This window comes from Elephantulus edwardii, unplaced genomic scaffold (assembly GCF_000299155.1).
Source record: "Elephantulus edwardii isolate Elephantulus edwardi_28Jun2011 unplaced genomic scaffold, EleEdw1.0 scaffold00014, whole genome shotgun sequence".
In the NCBI taxonomy this organism is placed as follows: domain Eukaryota; kingdom Metazoa; phylum Chordata; class Mammalia; order Macroscelidea; family Macroscelididae; genus Elephantulus; species Elephantulus edwardii.
In genome coordinates, this window is record NW_006399764.1 from 2,762,610 (window position 1) to 2,786,553 (window position 23,944).

Genomic DNA, 23,944 nt, shown 5'->3' on the forward strand with positions numbered 1-23,944 from the left:
AGAGCAGGGTTTAGGGCTGTTGTGCGTAGGGTCGCTATGAGTCGCAAACGACTCGACGGCACATAACAACAACAACAACACTATTCACTTAAATTCTTCTCCTCCTCTCATACCTATTTAATACATTCTTTCCAGAAAATTCTGTCCTCACCTTCACTTGCAGGTTCATTTTAACATTTAGTCCTTCACCATGTCTAAACTTAGTAACAGAATTTGTCAACTGATTGAATATAGAAAGGATGTTCCAGTTCAAAATCGATGATTATTTGTTTCTATTTTTATCAGATCTACATTCATTTGTCCATTGAGACTTTGGGTTTTGTCCAGGCGAATTTTTTAATGTAAACTTGCCCATAACTCCTTTACTCTTATTCAGATAGATATGATAAAGCAGAATTCATTTTCTCTAGTCATTAGGGTGGATCCTCTTTAGGATGGTTCCTGTGATGGCATCTTTCCCCCTGTGGATCCTAAATGATCTACCACCTACCACAGTGCTTCTGAGAAACATTCTGGAGAGAAAATTCTAAATTCTATTGTCATTATTCTTGCCTTAAATTCCCATTAAGATTTTTGTTTGGCTGACAACTCCTAGACAGTCTTCACGTCTCCACAGCAACTTACTCTTATTTGATTACTTGCATTGTCTCTCAGAGAACATGCCAAATCCCACAGAGTAAGGCTTTTAATATTTCATAGCCCACATGAGACTTTGGGCTTAATTTCCCATAGAAGCATCCATTTTTCTGGGACAATCTGTTGTCAGCTAAGAAAATAAGAACGTCTTTAGGAATATTTACAGATGTATACTAGGGCCCCTTATTGCCTCCTTATGGAAGCATAATAAAAGCAGTAAAAAATAATAGCGACCTTTTATTGTATACTTATTTGTCACGGAGTGGGATAATACATATCTATTAATCCTTGGTAAATCTTATAAAACAGTACTGTCATTGCAGATTCATGGATAAGGTGACCATGATTAAGTGACTATTCTAAGATTATTCGAGGAGCTAACCCAGGAAGACGTCTGGCATCATATTGTTGGCTTCTTCACTCTGTTGCCTTTTGAGCTTCCATATACTTGAGAACATATATAGGAACTGTTTTTTTGTTTTTTTTTGGGGGGGGTTTTTTTGCTTTATCTAAGTTTTGGGTATGAGATTTACATAGTAATGCCAATTGTGGTAACAAAACCATTGTCAAACTCTCAATGTGTCAAGCAACACAGAGTGAATTTCACTACAGGAACGTTTCTTTCAAAGGGAAAAATATTTAGGCACCCAGGCACTTTTGTTGTCATGATTCGTATCCAATCAGCTAAGACTCATGGCTTCCTTCCATACAGATTGCAGCATTACCAGGACCTCTGCTGTCTTTATGAACATTAGTATGTTTGAGTTCATTGTGATGGCTAGTGTGGCGGTCCATCGCATTGAATATTTCTTTTCTTTATTTTTGCTGGCCCACTTTACCCAACATATTATACTTTTCTACAGTGATGTTGCAAAAATTTGTTTTGGTAATGTTATAATGTAGAATCAAAAAGGAATTTTGATAAGCCATGTGCAGCTTTAAATTTTATAGTCCGTATAAGGTGGTGTCCACATTAATTTAATGGATTTTAGTGGATTTACTGAGTTCCATATGGATTGTATCTCATGCCAAGAAAACAAAGGTTCTTACCACTGGACCAATAAACAACATCAAGATCGATGCAAAAAAGACTGAAACTGTCAACAACTTCACTTAAATCCACAATGAACACCCTTGATACCAGCAGGCTGGAAATAAGAAGACATATTGCACTGGAAAAGTCTACAGTTAGGGATCTCTCAAAATTATCGAGAAGTAATAATATCCATTTGAGTATTAATGTGTATCTTTTTCAGGCCATGGTCTTTCTGATCATTTGCTATGCAGCTGAGATCTAGACCATGAATAGGGATGACAGAAGAAGAATTTGAGTTATGGTGTTGGAAAAGAGTGCTGAACATCCCATGGACATCCAAAAGAACAAACAAATATGTCTTGGAGAGTGTGTAGGCAGAGTGCTTTTTGAAGGCAAAGATAATACAGTTTTGCCTCACACACTTCAGGTATGTTGCTAGAAGGGGTTGTCTGTCTATCGGAGAGGGATATGGGGCTCAGAAAGGCAGAGGGTCAGTGAAGGAAAGGAAGACTCTTGACCAAGTGGATTGAACCATCAACTGCCACAATGGATTCTAGAGAGTCAGGAAGTGTTAGGATGGCACAGTATACAACAGGTTTCAGAACTGTTGTTCACAAGGTCACTATGAGTTGTTCTCCAACTCAATGACACCTAACAACACTATTAATTTAGCAGGTTCTTTGTTCTCTGGTAAGTTCTGCAGTATCACTGGTCTCACTTCATAGAATTTATGTATGTGGGAAACCTCAGAGTACAGAATTAGTTATAGGCTGACTTCTCTCTGAAGCCCTGTTCCTGTGTTCCAACCTGGCCTGAGAATCACAAATACACTAGTCCCCAAACCCATCATATCTATACATAAAATCAAATGGGATCTTTCACCTTTTTAATACACTCTTTGTTTAACAGCTTTCAGCTACTAATAATTTATTTTCTTTTGTTGTTGTTACTGAGAGTATAAAGAGTAGGATTTATACCAATTCAACAATTTTTTCATGAATTTTTAATGAATTTTTCTTTGCCTGTTAGCATAAATTCCCTCCCACTTAATTTCTAGATAAGCTTTAGATTTTCTGTTGTAAATTTGATCACATATAGATAGTTATTAAAAGAACATAATGCCTGAGACAGCCAGCTATTGTTCTCTAATTAAATGAAAGCAATTTGATTTATAAAGATCTCAGGAAATATTTGGGCTTAAAGTTTATAAGTAGTCTCAGGCCAATAATTTAGTGATTCATTCAGCCTACATGAATCAAAAAATCTAGGTTCCACAATCAAATCACTTTCCATTTCATTTCTATTTACCCCAAAGTAAAAAGTACAGAAATTAGGCCTGGACAATTGCCCATTTAGATCCCCTGTGAAATATCTGCTTTATGTCAGAGAAAAGGTTGTGGGAATTATTTTGGCTTTTTTTTAATTAAATTTTTTTATTCATTTTAATGAATGTTTACAGAGATTTTGGATTTCCATTCATTCATTGTTACGCTTTTCTCCCTGCCCACCCGTTTGTTGTTGTTATGTACCATCGAGTTGTTTGCAACTCAAAGCGACCCTATGTACAACAGCTCTGAATCCTGTTCTATCCTGAGCCAACCTTATTGTCTCTGATAGTTAACTACCCCATTTGCTCTACCCACTGAGATAAAGTTTTAAAACATACAGCTATTCAGTTGTGTATTTCCTAGGGCTTTTTTCACCAAATACAGGCACTACTGAGTAACTATGGAAAAAACAAAAACCAAAAACCCCACAAAAAACCCTGTATGGCCTACAAAGCCTAAAATATTTAAGCCTGTCTCTGTCTTTGTGACTTATTTCTGCCATAACAAGAAATAACACAAGTAGGTGACTTTAAGGAAGCAGTACTTATTTTCTCACAGTTCTGGAGGCTTAAAGTTCAGATCAGCATTTTTGTCATGTTTGTTTCCTCCCTGGCCTCCCATGGTTTGTGATGTCTGCGGGCCGTCCTTGATGCTTTCTTGCTCTTAGCTGGGTCTCTACCTGACAACTGTCTTCTCTGTCTGCTCCTACTCCCTTTGTCTACCTCTGTGTCTATTTTCCTCTTTGATAAAACAATGCTTAGCTGTAACATTAGTTTTAGGATGCAACCCACTCGGTATGACTTAAAGAGAACATCTATTTGTAAGCACGGTCATAGTACAGATAAAAGGGCTAAGACTTCAACACATATTTTGAGGGGACACAATTCCATCCAAAATAGGCTCTTTAAAGAAAAGGTTATTCATTCCAGATCTAGAGATTTTCTTTAAAAAATAATAACATTGATTTCTTTGTCAAATATCAGTAGACCTCGGATAGCTGGGCCCATTTCTGGGTTCTCAATTCTGTTCCATTGGTCCATGTGCCTGTCATTGTACCAGTAACAAGCTGTTTTGGTTACTACTGCTGTGTAGTAGGTTTTGAGTTTAGGGAGTGCTATGCCTCCCACCTCATTTCTGTTTCTCAGAAGTGTTTTTGGGTCTCAAAGCTGTCAAATAGGGAAATGAAAACCTCTTCAACAAATGGTGCTGGAAAAACTGGTCTTCCACCTGCAGAAAACTGAAACAGGCTCCATGTTTCATACTATACACAAAAATCAATTCAAGGTGGATCCGAGACCTAGGAGTAAAGTCCTAAACTATGAAGTTTATAAGAGAAACTGGGATCAAGCTTAGAAGTGCTAGTCCAAGATCTAAAGAGACTGTCAAATACAGCCAGAAATGCACAGTCTGAAGAGGATAAAACTGATGAATGGGACCTTCTAAAGATTAAATCCCTGTGTGCATCAAAATTTTTTTCCAGTAGGGTGAAAAGAAAACCTACCGACTAGGAACAAACATTTGGTAATACCATCTCAGACAAGTCTAATAAAGAAAATTTACAGAATACTCTTGGGCCTTCACAAGAAAAAGATTGATAACCCAATTACAAAATGTGCTAAATACATAGAATTTTCACAGAGGAAGATATTCAAATGGGCAACAGACACATGAAGAAGTGCTAAAAATCACTGGTAGAAAGAGAGGTGCAAATTAAAACCACAAGGAGGAACCATCTCACTCCAGTAATAGTGGCAAAGTTTAACAGGGAACTGATAAATGTTAGAGAGGATGTGGCGAGATAGGAACTCTCATATATTGTTGCTGCGATTGTAAAATTGTACAGCCATTCTGGAAGGCAGTTTTGTGATTCCTCAGAAAGCTGAACATAGAAATTCTATAAGACCCAGCTAATCCATTTCTTGGACTCTGGGAAAATGAGAACTGAGGCACAAATGGAGATTTGTACACCAATGTTCATTGCAGCATTATTCACTACTGCAAGAACATGGACCAGCTCAAATGTCCAACCATAAAAAAATGGATTGAGAAATTATGGCATATTCACACAATGAAATACTATGCGGCACACAGGAGAAATGGTTTTGTAAATTTTACCTAACTTGGGAGGGACTGGAGAGCATTATGCTGAGGGAACTAACTTAGCCCTACAAGGACAAATATTGTATAAAACCATTATAAGGATCTGGGATGGAGCAGAGGGATGAGAATGTGCAGGGGGAGGAGGGGCTTAATCATGGTGTTGCACAATTTGATGGGTGGTTAGGGTGAGGGAAATTGAGAGAATCTATTCTGTAAAACAATGTATTCAATTTTTGTAAATAAACGAATATAATAATAAAAATAATAAAGAAAAAATAGTAACAGTTCCTCTGTTATTGAACGCAAAAGGTTCTTCCTGTAGCCAATTGCCAATAAGAAAATGGATTGCAATATTCATAAGCGCTTTATTACAGATCTGTGGAGGACAGTGGGTTGACCTCAAAGACTGTCTCTCTCCTGACTGGGAGAGGTCACCAGGTTTTTATACTAGGCTGAGAAAATAAACAATATCTTAACAATAAACTTTTGTTAGTAAAATAAAAGAATTTCTATATCTGAAAGAAAACCATTCACACCCAGATACTCCCTTTCCTAAACAGGCAGATTAAGTTACAATTTACATATGACTGGGGAAAAAATAGCTTTGAAGAGATAACAGCTAATCTAGGAGATGCATCTCCTCTTCTGATAGACAGATTTAAGATAGGACACTAAAAAATCTAAGGTCAAGCAACTAGCCTTGCAGGCTGGAGAAAACAGATGTCTGTTTGTTTGTTTTGTTTTGTTATTTTTTTATGCTGGTTTTATAACCGTATAACTATAGTTCTATAACTGATATATACATAGAGAATTCTGAACTTACCAATAACAACCCATTACCTCCTTCTTTTAGGTAATCTTCATCTCTACATATTTTTTCTTTCAGAACTAGTTTCACTTAGCTGTGGGTAAAGAATACATTCCACTTTACCATCAGAAAGAGTGAGGGAGAAGCCGTGTCACTCACTCCCTTTTAGGCTAGTGTGTAAGATTTCAAAGGAGATCCTTTGACATATCTGCCCTCCACACGGTGGTTTTATGCTAGCTTGGTAGAGAAAAGGGAATCAGTAGTTTTGAGAGCAGAGCTAATTTGATCATAAATAAGTCCTCAAACAGCCCTGGTGTTGTGGTGTGGGCTGTATCAGACTGCTAACTTAGCAATGAGCTGAACTGAAAACATTCTTGATAACACATATTGAGTTAATCAGTTCTAACATTCTTATTTCACTCTATTGTGGAATTTTCTTTGCTGTTCTGAGAGTCTGCATCTGTTCCTCCATCACTTACATCTTTCTCTGTAAATTTTTACGGCATAGTTAGCATTTTAAAGGCCTTTGCTCATTATCATTACTATGCTATCCAGTGTCTCCTTCTAATGTGCTTTCTTTCTCTGGCTTTGAGGACCTACTTGCTCATATTTTTGCATGTTTTCTAATTTTTGTTTTCTTATTCTGAACATTGTTTCAAATTTATAGATAAATAAATATGACAATATTTATTTCAAGAAAATCTGTGTATCTTTCTCCATGTGATAGGGTGGGAAGCATTCTGGTTTCTTCTTCCATCAACTGAACTGATATTAGGATAAGCTTTAATTAGACAGTAGTCATCTCTAATTAGCCTGATTTACTATTTCATGTGCTTATGTTTCCTTTTTAAACCTGTCATTATTTGAACTAAGATGGATGGGCAAGGAAGTTTCCTATCTGTTTAGATCATGTTTAGATTTATTTCTGACACATTCTCAGAATACAAATATTTTAACATAGAAGAACATTATTTCTTTACATTTTCCATCTCTCTTCCACTGTTATTTTCAAAGTCAGGGGTGCTCAAGAATGGTTAGGTCTGGAAAATTGTTTATATGTTTGCAAATCTTCAGAAATACATTTTTGTCAAGCTGCTCATAATGACATTTAATCTTGGTTAATTATTTTATTTCTTTAAAATCCCTCCTCCAGAACATTCATTCCTCTCTTTTTTTTCATTTCCAAAATCAGCATTCCTGTCTAATAGAAGGCTTGTTTTTCTCTTCAATTCAGCTCACCAAGGCTTGCATGCAACCACAGATCTTGATTAGTCCCAGCTAAAATCTTTAAATATTGTACCTTTTTCTTTCTAATACATTTGAAGAGAAAGTATTTTGAGTCTTCAACAATAGCAGCAGAAGTCCATTCTCCATATCCTTTCTAAATGTATCTGAAGCTCTTCTCTTTTATTTTCATTGTATCATTTTTAACTTCGTAGATTTGACCACCAAAGCTTTCAGAGGCACACAAATACTTCCTCAAGACCTGATACAGACTCCCAATAAACCGTTTTAGTGATTGTATCACACTCTGAATAAGAATCACTCATGATTTACCATTCTTCATTTAAAACATTATTTCAAATGCTTCAATCAGTTTCGTTTTGGGCATATTTCCAATAATCTAGATTTCCTTAAAAGTTTTAAAAGGCCCTAGAGTTTTCATTCACACCTACTTACAAATCCCAGAATTTAAAGTACTAACTCAATTGAATCTTGGTGGTTTTATTTTAAGAAAATAGTTTTTTACTGTAGCTCTTCCCCCTTATCTCTCTCTCTTCTCTCCTCTCCTCTCCTCTGTTCTCTTTTCTCTCTGTCTCTCTCTCTCTCTCCCTCTATTCTCTATTTCTATCTCTATCTCATATCTCTCTCTGTCTCTCTCTCTCTCTCTCTCTCTCTTCTTCATTCATGTTCCACATATTCCAGCTGTTCCAGTAAGAATATCTGCCAATATGGATTATATAGATTTCGATTTATTTGTCTATTCATGGTATTGTTCCCTTCTGGGGGGAAGGGGAAGACTTCTAGTTACCAAAGCTATAAGAAACCTGTTTCTGTCTACTCCAAAGATACTTTCTATCTCTGCTCTCACTCCTACTTTACAAATGTATTTTTTTTTCCTGATCAAATCCCATTAGTAACATCTATTCTAAGACACACATTGTCTATCCAGCCAGTTGTTTAACCTTGTCATTCATTGCCATTGAGTCATAATCTGCTTCTAGCTGGCCATTAATGAATTTCAGAGGCAGTGAATCACAAAGGAGGAGATTGTCTATCTTTTCTTTGCAGTGCAGCTGGTGGATTGGAACTCCTGGAGAGGCATGACCTGCAAATTTTTATTTTTTATAGGAGCACGTGAATAAGATTCAAATCACAAGCAAATAGAAATTAACTGAGAGAGAAAGTAACAAACATAGAAACAGAGAAGGAATCATATTCTAGCCCTAGAGTCAACATGCAAAGAGTTTTCAAGAAGTGAAGAAGATATTAAAACTTTAAGTTGCATTACAGAACAATTCTATTGATAAAATATTTACTGACACAAGAAGCATCACAAGAAGATAGACAAAAATATAGAGTCACTGTATGAAAAAGAATTATTTATTTAATATGTTTCTAATTCTTTTAGGAACCAATAATACGCAATAAAATATCAAGACTTCATTGATAGCATTAGCAGAAAATAAAAATAGACTCTAAGAATTGACAAATACTATATGAGATATTTCAACAAAGAGGGATGTGCTTGTACTCACTGATTTTTCACAAGACATTTGGAAGGCCAACGGAATAAAAGAAAACTTATTTGTGTCCATTCCAAAGAAAGGTGACCAATCAGAATGTGAAAACTATCAGATAATATTGTTACTATTACATGCAAGTAACATATAGTTGAAAATTCTTCAAAATAGTCTAAAGCAGTATATACACAGGGAAATTCAAGCTTGATTCAGAAGAGGCTGTAGGATAAGGAATATGGTTGTTAATGCCAGATAGATCTTTACTGAAAGCAGAGACTACTACAAAGATATCTACCTGCATTTTGTTGACTCTTTAAAGGCATTCAATGATATGGATTATAATAAATTATTGATAAAATTGAAAGGAATGCGATTCCCAGAATATTTATTCTGGTTGGGAGGAACCTGTGTAAAATCAAGAATTTTTCTCTGAAGCATATCAAAGATAATCAGAAAAGGGTTTTGTAAGTGTTGTATCCTTAACCACACCCATTCAATCTATATCCTGAATAAATAGAGAAGTTGGAATGTATGACAAAGAATGTGTCATCAGGATTAAAGGAAGATTCATCAATAATTTGTAATACGTAGATGGTATATCCTTTATTGCAGCTAACAATGACTTGAAATATTTATTAACAGAACTTAAAGAGTACAATCCTCAATATGGGCTACACTTCCAAGATGTCACTTTAGATGTCATATTAAAAGTTGTGATATACCTGTTGCAGGCCATGGTAAATGTATACGCCTATGAAAATTGGACAGTGATTGGAGAAGACAGAAGAATTACTGCCTTTGATTTGTAGTGTTGGTGAAGATCGCTAATTTCCTTCGGAGCATTCTATGCAAAACCCCAACATTCAAGAGATAAATTCTTCATTGTGTTTCTTTATTTTGGGGTATGTGTGGCAATCAGTCTCCTTTCAATGCTTTTTATTCCATCCATAAATTAAACAATTTTCTTCAAGTATATATAATTAAACTCATTTAATAGCATTATTGTTTATTTTTTGTACAGTAACCCCCCAAGACAATAGAAATTTAAAAAGAGAGAGGGAGGTAGACAAGGAGAGAGTATTAGGTGACAGTCACAGATAATATACAATGTCAAAATAGGCTGAATTTGAAAGAAAAGTATCTCTCTTTCAGGAGTCAGTTTCAAATCTCAGTGGTGAGTGCTAAACATGTGATTAGGCTGATGATCCCTTCCTCTGTCTCTACAGCTAACCCTCATGGGAGCGACCTCAGCACATGCAGCATAATTCAAATAGGTAACTAGGTAACTCCCTTTGACAAAATTGACTTCTTGCACAGACCTCAGAAATACATTTTCTTCCATTTTCATAGTCCCTTTAATTGTACGCATATTACACCTTATATGTACACCTTATATTACACATCCAACTTGACAATATAGTTTATATTTCACTCACTCTGTGCTGAAGTTACTTTCTGTGTAGAGTTACTTTCAACTCATGCCAACTCTTCATTCGCTTTCTGAGGCTATAAATCTTAATAGGAGGCGACCCACTAAATAACAGTTATTGTTGCTGTTACTGAACGTAAGGGGTTCTTTTATTAGTCCATTTGCTAATAAGACAGACTGATTGCATTACTCAAAGCACTTTATTGCAGATCTGAGAGAGCAGAGAATCATCTCAAACACTGCCTTTTATCTAGAAGTAGTCATTGTTGAGTTAGATGTTATAGTTACTAGTAAACAAATAGCTTGTGGATTAGTTAACATATGTCTAGGAAAAATACATTTCTTCTCCTGGTAAACAGGCAATTTTAAGTACTTCACACAACTAAAGAAAGGAAGAAACCCAAATTCTAGGGCAAAGTAACCAGTTTTGCAGGCTGGACGTAACCAGTGTCAGTTTTATAACTACACTAATTGATATGTTTGGATACTTCTGAGTTTATTAATACCACCCTATCATTGTTGTTTACCTTGAGTTGGAACCAACCTATAGCTGATCCTCCATCATGTCTTCAGAGGCAGTAACCACATGAGAGGCGATTGCCCATCCTTCTCCCATGCAGCAACTGGTGGATTCGAACCTCGTGCCTATTGAGTTGCAGGTAGAGGCTGCTAAATTCTCAGAAAATTTTATTGACACTTATATGTGAGCTGTCCAACCATGTTTGCTATAAAATCCTATATTTTTAACAAAGGAATAAAGAAAGTGTTCATGGGGCTTATCAATATGCCAAATGCCTCATCCGTTTAAATACAATGCGATACTTAACCCTCCTCCTCATGCTACAAGATACATAGTCTTGTATACATTTTGATAGAAGCTTAGACTGAAGTGCAGAAGTTACCAATTTCTTTTTTAAGAATCCAAGAGTTATTATGTATAAAAACCCATTGATTTGGATTTAGTCTTGTGAGATTTCAAAATTAGAGATGTTAAGCAGGCACACTGCTGGTAGGCACACAGTAGGCTACCAATTAATGCCTGTTGATCAGATGAATGACTCCATCAAAGAGTCAATCAAGTCAATGAGACCAGGCCAGAAAGAGTGACCCAGCAGCCTCTCTAGTCATACCAAAGGCTTCAAAATAAAGAAGCCTCTCTTAACCAACTTGGTTGTGTGCAAATTTCACAGCTGGAAGCTGTATGCAAATAGTGTCTTCCCCTGGATAATAAGTTGCACAAATTAGTCCTCGAAACGGGCCATCACACATACTGGTAAATATTTCCAATTGTGAAAAGCCTTTACTCCTTTACTAACGGTCTGTGGTCATCTCCTGGCAGAGCTTGTACCTTCCCCCCCTTGTCAGTCAAACCTGGACTACTGGCCACCGAAAGTCCTCTTTCCCCACAGCAACACTATCATCTGTTAGCCCGCTAAGGGATGTGCTGAGGTGTTAATCACAGTGGTGTCAGGCTCAGGCATTGTTTATCACCTGTCATCGCATTAAACAGGCCAGATAAATACAGAAGCTTGATTCTACTGTAAGAGCTGTATCAGGCCAACTGATCCACTGACTAAATTAAAAAGCACCATCCTTTTCTCTAGAGCTCTTTCCATAATCTACCCAGGATTTCTTTTTATATCAGGGTCAGCCCTTTCTGGTAGGCATGCTCTTCTCTGCTAGAATAGTAACTGCTCACGAGAAGCCTGGGTCGTTTACATCAGTGAATAGCCCAGGATTCAGGACAGCATCTCCTGGTTATCAAGCTCATTCATACCTCATTAAGTACCTTAAAGGCAGCTCTGGGGGCCTAGGTCATAGGGAATTGTGCTGTTAGCTGTAAACCTGCTCCTCTGTCCTGGTTTAAATCCATGAGTGACTCCCTGGAGGAGGAGGAGAAATGTCTTACTGTGTGATTAACAAGCAAGAAAGTCAATTGAGGATTATCTGTAAGTTGGTTCTAAATCAACAGAAATGAAGATTTCCTAGGGCTGGGGTGTGTGTGTGTGTGTACACGCACGCATGCACCATTAAGGGAAAAGTCCATTTTTCAGTATACATCCCACATTTGCTATTCACAATCTTTACTAGTGGACAAGGGAGGCCTGGTACCTCAGCAGTTTGAATCTACCAGCGGCTCTATGGGAGAAATCCAGACAATCACCTCCTGTGCAATTTACTGCCTCTGAAAAATCTCCTGCAGTCCAATATGAGTCAGTTCCAACTTGATGTGACATCACAACAACAACTAGTAGGAAAAGAGTGTGGCACCAATATCAAGGACAGTGATTCAAATTCACTATCTGCTGCACAAGAGAAAGATGAACAAGTTTTTCTAGTGTGAATTACAGTTTCTGAAAGCCTACTGGAGGGTCAGTAAGGAGTCAGTTCCAAATGTGGTACAATGAACCACAGTTGTATTCCAATACTAAATACTTTCAATCCTTTCCCCATGTCATTCATTTTCTAGAAGCATAGAATATTGTTGTTTTATTTAGGTGTAACCAAGATGACTGACTCATAGAGATCAATGAAGAACAGATTGGAAACTTATCCTATCCTGAGCCATCCTCGAGATCTCCCATATGCTTGAACCTATTGACCATTGCAATCACTTTGCCAATCCTTCTGGCTGAGGGTCTTCCTCTCTTTCACCCACCCCCCACTTTTCCCAGTGTGGAGTATTTTTCCAAGGACAGACCTTCCATGACAACCTGGCCCAAACAGAGAAGACAAAATTTTATGGTTCTTTTCTCCAAGGAGCACCCTGATTGCATTTCCTCCAAGACAGACTTGTTTGTTCTATTGCCAGTCCATGGAATATTCAGTATTCTCATCCAACATCATGATTCAAAGCATCAGGTTTTCTTCTGTCACCCTTATTCATTGTTCCACTTTCAGATGTATAACATGTAATTGAAAATATCACTAGGTACACCTCAGTCTTTAAATTGATGAAGATAGTAGTTAGCATTTTGGAAAGGTCTGTAACAGCAGATTTTCCATATCATGTCTTTTGATTTCTTCACTCTGAACACCCACTAGATTGTCAGCTATGAGGTAGTTCTTATTTGATCACAATAAGAGAGGGAGAATGAGAATAAGCAGGGAGTATAATCTCATGCAAAGCAGATTAGTACCCCCACCCCAATGGGCTTGATGTTCAAGGTGGAGGTGGAGCCTTTAAAATAAAACAAAGAAGTAAAATGCATTCTATTAGATGAATGGCTATGGAAAATAAAGTAAGGAAGAATATAGGAGTATATGGAGAGATAAACTACAATTTTATGATTGAGAAAAACCTCATCTAACAAGAGACTGAAGAAAAGGCTGGTGGAGGTGAGGGAATTAGATATGATGAGCGGATCAAAAGAAAGCTGTTTACATAGGCAGGGAGATTTACAGCTATAATAAGGTCCCTCTAAGGTCGGAACATGCCAGACAAATTTCAGCATCAGGGAAAAGTTTGGTGGGGCTAGAACAAAGTGAGTGAGAGAGGAACAGGAGTCAAGGTTGTCAGAGAGGTTACTATGACCAGAACACTTGTGTTCATAAGGGGTAGGGTTGATACATAGTGATTTGACATCCTGGAAATTAAGTTACCTCAACACAATGGATCATCCTAGCTTTTAACCGCTCAGTATTATGCATAATGCACCTTCTGTATTAGCCACTCACCCCACATGTGCTACTCAAATTTTGTTCTGAAGTTTGGGACTCCTGAGATTTTCCAATCCTCTTCCATTCATTTCTGTCACTTCCCTTTTATTGATAATTGCTTATCTTTTCTCTATCAATCATGTTCTTTGAGTATTCTGTCAAAAAATTCTAGCCTTCTCCATGACTATTCATGTAGAATGCACCCTATTGTTAACACAAAGAATTTGTGTTAAATAATCCTACACAGTTTGTTGTGTTTGAGGGTGTATTTGCCACTAACAACCTGGAGGTAGTGTCACAATCTGTCCTGGTGACTATAGACACAGCCTTCCAGACCTCCGGTGCCCCTTTTCTCAATTAATCACAATTAACAACCAAGTTAAAGTTCATTCTGAACACGCAAGTGATAGAACTAAATATAAAGCAGAACCACAAGGAACTCGGACGGCTTAGTGGTAAGGAATTGAATTGCCAATGAAAAGGTACATAGTTTGAATCTACCAGCTGCTTCCCAAAAGAAAGATACCAGTCTCCTCCTGTGAGATTTACTGTCTCTGAAAATCTGCTGGATGCTCAGCTGTGGGTCAGTTCCAACTCTACAGCACACATCAGCAACATTGACAAGACCAAAAGCATGACAGAGCAGAGAAAAAAGGACCCGGCAGCTCTAACTTTGTGTTTGAATGAAATAGACACAGGATTGATATCTATAGGTGCAAAAACCTCTATTTCATAAATTGCTTGGACATATTGATAACTTTATCCTGAACTATAATATTCTTGTTCAAAGTCATAGATTCTTCCACAGCACTAAGTTATTAATGAACAAAAGTGGTGTTGTTAGATGCTTTTGAGAAATACCCATTGCAATCCTATAAACAACAGATCTGGACCCTAGCCTGTTGTGTGCCATCCTCACACTTCCTGACACATTTGAGCTCACTGCGGCAGTCACTGTGTCATTCCACCTAGAAGAGGGTTTTCTTCTCCTTCATCGACTCTCTACCTTTCTGAGCATCATGTCCCTCTCAAAGGAATAGCCCCTCCTAGGAACATGCTTAGTATGTGAAGTGAAGTGTCATCATCTTTGCCTCCATAGAGCACTGTGGCTGCACCCTCTTCAAGACATATTTGTTTGTTCTTTTGACTATCTAGGATGTTCAGTTCTCTTCTCCAACACCACAGCTCAAAGGCATCAATTACTCTTCTGTCATCTGTATACATTGTTCAGTTCTCAGATGTACTGCAAGTGACTGGAAAGACCATGGCCTGAATCAGATGCAGCTTAATCATCAAACTGACATTATTACCCTCTGTAATTTGTAGAAGTCCCTAACTGCAGACTTTCCCAGTGCAATACATCTCCTGATTTCCTGACTGCTGGTACCCTGTGTGGATCTCAGTAATATGAAATTGTTGACAGTTTCAATCTTTTCTCCAGCTATCATGATGTTTTCTCTTGGTCCAGTGGTGAGAATCTTTCTTGACATTAAGATGCAATCCATATTGAAGGCTGTATTATTTGATCTTCTGCAACAAGTGCTTCAAGTCCTCCTCACTTTTCAGAAACCAAAGGTGTGTCCTCTGTATAATGTCGGTCATTGATGATTCTCCCTCCGATCTGGATACCACATTCCTCCTCATAGAGTCCAACTTCTGGAACAATTTGCTCAGTATATAGATTGAAAGAAAATACAACCACAACACACTCCTTTCTTAATTTTAATCCATGTAGGGTTCCTTTCCTCTGTTCACACATCTTGTTAATCTAGTAATAGGCTTCACATAAACATTACCATTCTTCTCAATGTTAGCCATAACTTGTTGTGATCCACACAGTCAAATGACCTGAATGATCAATAAAGTATAAATAGACATTCTTCTGGATTTCTCTACTTCCAGCCAGGATCCATGAGACATCAGCAATGTTATCTCTGGTGTCATGGCTTCTTCTAAATCCTCCTTGAACTTCTGGAAGTTCCCTATCTATGCATTATCCTAGCCATTTTTGAATGAAAATCAGCAGTATTTTGCTTGCGTGTGATAATAATGATATAGTTAAAAAATCAGGAACTCTAAAATGAGGCATAAGGTGGGTGACAGTGAAGATATAAGCCAATCAACTACGTCTTGTTTGACAATGTCACAAGGGAACATATTCATCACTGAGCAAGTGCTTCACTCTTTGCCTCTCACGAAGTCAGAATTCCATGACTTTGGGGAAAGTATTTGGCATTACCATATGGCAAATACTTAACGTATTTTTGTGTGTGAATTTCTTTTTTACTGGTCTGTGTGTTGTTGTACAGACGTAACTCGTAGTTGCTGTGATGCTGAAGACTGTGACAGTGATGTGCCAATCGTGGCAATGAGTAACCACGGTGGACAGTGTTGGCTGGAGCTTCCCAACTAAATCAAGCTGGGAAGCAGAAGCAGCATCCACTTCCGAAATGGCTTTCCTTAGGAAACTCTATGTACGAACAGTGCTCAGGCTGTTCGTTCATAGGGTAGCTATCAGTTATCTACGACTCGACGGCACCAAACAACAACAACAATTACCAAAAGTGTTTGGTAAGAGATCCACTCATCTTGATATACTACAAATATTTCAAAAGCATTTAAAGAAATAAAAGCCCTAATTTTTTCTTTCTTTAAATTAATTTTAATGAATGTTTACAGAGATTTTGGATTTCCCTTCTTTCATTGTTGCATTTTTTCTCCCTGCCCACCCCTGCCCCCAGTTAGTTCTTCTCTTTGAAAAGTAAAAGAAAAATTCTTTCATTGGTTTATAATCCCTCCCCACCCCGAGTACACTCGACTATGCGACCTTCATTCTGGACTGTTGTTATAAAGTTCCACAATTTCTCCTGTTAATCCTGTTCAGTGATGTTAAATAGACTTCAGTTCATAAAAAAGCCTTGGACCAAAAGAAAGACACTCCATTCAGTTCACAGCAGTCATCGCGACTCCTCTACTTGAAGTCCTTCATTTCTACCACTGTGTGAATCTATTTCCTTCAAGACCTGCTTCTCTTTCACTTACCATCTGTTCTCCTAAGCATAATGTTCATCACCATTCACTGGCAGCTCATGACAACATGACCAAGTTAGCAAAACAGGGTGGCGTCCTATAATTTACAAAATATGTTTCCAAAAATGATTCTGCCAAGTTATCACTCACTGTGCTAGGTTTCTAGCACTGTCTCCACAGATTACTCAAAGCAGAATAGCTTACGACAAATTTATTGTCATGGGACAACAAAGTAACACCAAATATCTCTGGGGGAAGCATTGCTCCTACTGATTTAATGAACCTGGGATCATCTTCCTTTATTACTTCTGCTAAGAACTCAGTACCTTCCAATAAGGAGCAAGAGTCACCCTTAAAGACAAATGTACAAACAGGTTTCATCAGTAAATTCTATGATTTTGAATGGCTTGAAAAGCCATGTAGCAAAGCTTAACCCCACACCATTGTTGCTGCTTTCACATTATCCCTTTATCACAAAGAGGATTTTGTACCCTGAACAACACAATACAGTAGGGTGTGGGCTAGGAGAAAGCTGTGACTTTAGCTGATAGCGTGTGACTCATTTCCCTGATGTTTGCCTGCTGACAAAGTTTGAGTCTCATGCTTCTCTTTCTGCATTGCATTCATCTCTGGACAAGCTAAGAAGAAAGCAAGTATGCTTCCTAATTGGTGCCGGAGGAAAACTCAGATCATGTAAGCTCCTGCTCAGGACTGGAACTTGGCCCTTGTCATGCCAAATAACCAGAAACTCCTAAAGAGCCACTTCTTTCCTTAGTTTCTCAAGGCAGTTAGGACCAGCTTGGCGGTCTTCTGGCCAGCTCTCCCTTGATACCTCCATTGATCTAACTAGTAAGCCTTTTCATATCCTCTTACATTTTGTGGTCTGCGTAAACATTGAATATACTGTACTCAAATGAGCTCTGACAGCCTAGTGGTAAGAATCTGCACTGCAATCCCAAAGGCATGTGGTTCAAACCTACCAGCTGCTCCATTTGAGAAGGAGGAGCAATCTTTTCCCATGCGATTTACCGCCTCTGCCAGCTCACTGGGGAGTCAGCTCCGGGTCAGTTCTGACTCCAAGGCACGTAACTGAAACATGAGCATCCAGAAAAAAAGTACTTTCATCGTCAAAAACTTGAGTTGCTTTCCAGTGCCCTGTCAGTAAGCTGGTGCTGGGCAATTCACCCTCAAGATTCAGGCATCAGAATAGGTTGTTTATTTTATTAACACTTTTGTATATTCAAAGTCAAAGCCAATTCTTGCAGTGAAGTAGGAACAAACTTATAGGTGATCCTCAGGTGGGTTTTCAGGGGCTATAGATTGCTCATCTTCCTCCTCAAGTACCACTGGCTGCTGGAGAAGCTTCTCTGGGCTAGCAGCACTCCCTGGTGACTACGGCAGCACACCTTTCTGTGTTGGTCACGTGTTTTCTATACAAGCCTTGCCTTAGGGTCTGTTCTAATGCTGGCGACACTATGTGCACTGAGTAAAACTGCTTTGCAGAAATGCTACCAGGTTTCCAGAAACAAATCGCCAAAGCTGTGTCTTCCAAGACATTCTTGTGTGGGTTCTAACTGTAACCTTTCAGCCAGTGGGCAAATGGTTTTCAAAGTTGATTTGCTAATTTTTCCCCCCTATATAAAGGATCTCAGAATATATCTTTCCACTGAAGAAGTGGATTAAATAATTTAAAAGACCATATTGTTGATGCTAGAGACTGGGTCTATGAAGAGAAAGAGAGCCCTTTCTCTACAACAGGCAGGACTTTGGTCACTCAGACCATAAAACAACAGCACTGACTCCGGCCTCCCCTCAAATGCTTCCTCTCTGTCTGCTTTCCACACTGGTCTTGAGCAATGTCACCATTTGCAGCCATTCTGGAATTGACGCAGGAGGTAATGGGAAGAGGGGAAAATGTAGAACCATTGTGCCTGACACTGGAGACTTTCACAGATGCTCCAGAAGATCAAGATGGACCACAGTCACAGCTCCCCAGGAAGAGCTTTACCTCAGGACCTAGATGTTGTTAATTTTACATGTGCTGATTCCCTGATCTGTCAGTTAACTAACACTTTTGGGAGTGAGATGACAGGGAAATTGCTACTCTGTTGATTTTACTTGAGGCCAGAAGGCTTTGGGTTCCTACTAATGCCTCTATTTATGCAACAGGTCCTGAGTAAGCTCTGTATCTATCCAGTCAGTGTCTTGCTATGTCTTTATTTGCTATAATCCTGTCAGAGATCCCACAGGGGAGAGTTCTGAATATTTCATAGCACAAGGGAGAGTTTTAGCAAAACTTTTCTTCAAGGCATCCATTATTTTACGACAATCTGGTATGTGCCTGAAATATAACCAGCAGTACAAGAATCTGTACTTTCTCAAGACCCTTGTTGTCGCCCTAAGTCTTGGCAACCTCATGTACAACAGAACAAAATGCTACCCAGTCTGAATTATCTCTGAATAACAAATATTCAGCATGTGTTACATGTTCAGGTGAAAGTATTACTGATATGTCCATATATTCACCATATTATAAAAACACAAATTGAGAGGATCCTTTCATTTCATATAATTGATGAGGGAGAGAAGATGTGCTGCGATCCCAGAGGCATGTGGTTGGAGCTTGTAAGCTGCTCTCTGGGAAGAGTGAGGACAATCTCCTCCCACGAGATTTACTGCCTCTGAAAACCCACTTGGAGTGTCAGCTAGGGGTTGGGTCTGACTCAACAGCACACAACCACAACCACAACTGTGTCATCGTCTTTACCAAACTGAATCATCATGTCTCCTCTGGTTAGAATCCATCATCATTTTCACAAGAGATAGTCACTTCCCAAAATGATTTAAAACCTTGGAAAGTCAATGGGGTATTTTTGTGGGATGAAAATGACTTAATAACAGTGAGTGAGTGAGTGAGTGAGGGTATGAGTGAGTGAGTAAATGATTGGTTGCATTATTTATTGCACCATCATAAAGGATAATAGAACTTAAAACTCATTGTCTTCAAGTCAGAACTCACAAATAACCAGATAGTAGATTTTTGGAGGATATACATAGCATGGGAGGAAATTGTACTTTTTTTCTCCAGCCAAGATGCTGGTAGATTCGAATCCCTGGTGACACGAACCTTGTAGTCTTTATCACAACTCCCTACCAACTAGCCAAACAGAGCTCCTTTAGAGGGCGATGTTGTTAAGTGCTATTGATTCAATGTCAACTCATAGAGATGCTCTGAATAACAGATCCACTCCTTGCCCTATCCTGCACCATCCTTAAGATCTCAGATATGTTACAACTCGTTAGTATTATTGTTACAGTCACTACGTCTGTTCATCCTGCAGACAGTCTATGTCTCTTTCTCTGACCCTTTACTATCCCCAGTATAAATGTCTAGCTCCAAGAATGGGCCTCTCCTGACAGCATGACAGCTTGCCAGGTGAAATCTCACCATCCTTAACCACAAGAAGCCCCTTGGTTGCACTTTCTCTGATACACACTTATCTGGTCTTTTCTCAGTAGATGTGCTATTCAGTACTCTTTGCCAGGACTGCAATTCAAAGGTATTGACACTTCTGCCATCCTTATTAATAGTCCAAGTTTCAGGTGCACAAGAAACAATTGAAAATATCATTGCTTGGACAAGGCCCATATTAGCCTTTCTACTGACATTCTTGCTCTTTAAAACTTTGGAAAGCAACACCTCTTAATTATTACTATCATGAGTGCTGTTTGTGGATCCAACAAAGATCAATCAATGGTAATGTCAATCTTTTCATCTATCATGATGTTGGTAATTGACCCAGGATTTTAATTTGTATTTTCTTAATGTTGAGATACAATCAGTATTAAAGGCTGTAGTCCTTGATCCTCTGTGGTAGCTGCTTCAAATCTTCTTCAGTTTCTGCAAGCAAGGTTGTGTCATGTGCATTACACACGTTGTTAATGAGTCTTCCTCCAAATCTGATGCCACATTCCTCTTTATAAAATCTGCTTCTCAAATGTGTGCTCAGCACACAAATTAAATATATGTGGAGAAAAGATACAACCCGGATGCACACCTTTCCTGATCAAACTGTGCAATGTTCTCTTGAGCAGGCTTTTCATCTTTTACATAAAGTTTTTCATTAAATTAAGTGTTCTAGGCTCCTATTCTTCTCTCTGTTATCAATATCAATAATTTGTTGTTATTCACACAGGCAAATGCTTTTTCATAGTTAATAAAAGACATGAAACTTCTTTCTAATATTCTCTGCTTTTCACCAAGGTTATGTGTCATCAACAATGATACCATTTGTACCAAGAGCTATTCTGAATCTAGCTTGAATTTCTGGAAGTTTCCTGTAGATAAACCATTTCAGCTGTTTTTTAACAAACTTCAGCATAATTTTTCTTTTGTGTGATATCAATGATATTGTCAATAATTTCCATATTTTATTGTGACACTTCTTTTCAGTGGGATCAAATATTAATCTCTTCTAGTCAGTTGGCCAGGGAGCTGTATTCTAAAGTTCTCGACAAAGACTAGTGAGCATGTACAGGACAGCACCGTATTCATTGAATAAGTACTCCATCATCCCTGGGGAATTATTTGATGCTGAGGTTTTTGCTGCAGAAAGTCAAGGACTGCCATTTTCAATATGGATTGAAGATCAACATTAAGAAAACAAAGATGTTCACTAATGGCCAACTGGTTGCATCATGATCGATGGAGAAGAGATTGAGATTGTTGACAATTTCAGCTTCCTTGATTCCACAATCAACACATTTGGCACAAGTATTGAGAAAATTAAAAGATTAATTGCATTGGGGAAATCTGCTGTAAAGACCACTCCAAAGTACTGAGGAGCAATGATGTCAGTCTGGATACTAAGGTGCTCCCAATCCAAGTTATGATCTTCACAATTACTTGTTATGCACTAGAGTGTTGGATGATAACTAAGGATGATAGAAGAAGACTTGATGCCTTTGCATTGCGATGCTGAGAAGAGTGTTGAACATACCATGTACTGCTAAGGGAACAAACAAGTCTGTCCTGGAAATGGTGAAAGCAGGCTACCCTTTGTCAGAAAAGATTTTGAAGCTCTGTTTCACATACTTTGGACATGTTTCCAGGAGAGACCAGTCCTTGGAGAAGGACATCATGCTTGGAAATGTGGAGGGACAGTGCAGGAGATAAAGATCTCAGATGAGATAGATTGGCTTAAGACAGGATAAGATTCTGGGCTATTGTACACAGGGTCACGAAGAATCACAGTGACTTGGTGGCACATAACAACAACTTATGAATGATTGTAGTAAACACAATGTAATGTAAAGATTGAATAAACCAAAATGTATATTAATGAAATGCAGTAAAATTATTCTTAGGATGAGTTTTAAGTTTAAGTGGGATAGACTCAAATTCATACTTTGTTTCTCATGGACTTACTTAATTTTCTTTAGCTTCAGTTTGAACTTGTACTTGATGATCTCTTCCACAATCAATGTTATTTATAATTGCATTAGAGCCATCTTTGCAAGTAAAACAAAAATCATGCATAACTAGAATTCTACATGTAGGTATAAAATCAAAAGAATGTAAAGCAAGAAAGAAGAAAAACCTTATCCCTGGATATGCAGAACAGCACTACTTATAATGGCCATAGGTGGAAACAACCCAGATATTCATGAAATGATGAGTAAAGAAACTTTTTTATACAAAAATATCTACAGTGGAGTAGAAGAAGAAAAGACAAAGACGGATGTCAGATGAGACTCTGAGTATTGCATTAGAGCACCGAGAAGCCAAAGCTAAAGGAAGAAATCAAGAAATCAAAGAGCTGAATAGAAAATTTCAAAAGGCAGCTCGGGACGACAAAGCAAGATACTATAATGAAATGTGCAGAGAGCTGGAGTCAGAAAATCAAAAGGGCCAAACTCGCTCAGTGTTAATTAAGCTGAAGGAGTTGAAAAACAAATTCAAGCCACTGGTGGCAATACTTAAGGATACTTTGGGTGGAATGTTAAATGATCCAGGAAGTATCAAAAGAAGACGGAAGGAGTACACAGAGTCACTGTATCAGAAGGAATTGGCTGACACAGAAGAAGTTCATGATAACATATGAGCAAAAGCCTATGGTGATGAAGGAGGAAGTTCAAGTTGCTCTGAAGGAATTGGCAAAGAACAAGTCTCCAGGAGTTGACAGCATACCAATTGATTTATTTCAACAAACAGACACTGCCCTGGATGTTCTTACTAAGTTGTGCCAAGAAATCTGAAGGACAGCCAGCTGGCCAACTGAATGGAAAAGATCGATATTTTCCCATTACAAAGAAAGGTGACCCAACAGAGTGTGGAAATTATCAACCAATATCATTGATATCACATGCAAGCAAGTTTCTGCTGAAAGTTATCCAAAACCATATGGAACAATATGTCAACAGAGAACTGCCAGATGTGCAGGCTGAAATTTGAAGAGGTCGTGGTACTAGGGATATTATAGTTAATGTTAGATGGATCTAGTCAGAAAGTAGAGAATATCAGAAGAATGTCTATCTGTGCTTCATTGACTATGCAATAGCGTTTGACTGTGTGGGTCATAACAAGCTATGCTGACTCTGAGAAGAATGGGAATCCCAGAACATTTGATTGTGCTAATGCAAAACCTATACTTGGACCAAGAGACAATCATCAGAACAGAGCAAGGAGACACTACATGGTTCAAAATCAAGAAGGGGGTCCATCAGGGATGCATTTTGTCTCCATACTTTTCAATCTGTATGCAGAACAGATCATCTGAGACGCTGGGCTGTATGAGGTAGAATGTGGCACTGAGATTGGTGGAAGAGTCATCAACAACCTGCATTATGCAGATGATACAACCCTGCTCGCTGAAAATGAGGAGGACCTGAAACACTTGCTGCAGAAGGTCAAGGACTGCAGTCTTCAATTTGGATTGAAGTTCAATTTCAAGAAAAGAAAGATTCTCACCACTGGGCCAATTGGCAGCATCAGTATGGATGGTGAAGAGATTGAGATAGTTAATAGTTTTCGTTTACTTGGTTCCACAGTCAACACTCTTGGTAACAGCAGCCGGGAAATCTGGAGACAAATTGCATTGGGAAAGTCAGCTGTGAGGGACCTCTCAAGAGTACTGAAGAGCAATGACGTCAGGCTGGAGACTAAGGTGTGCC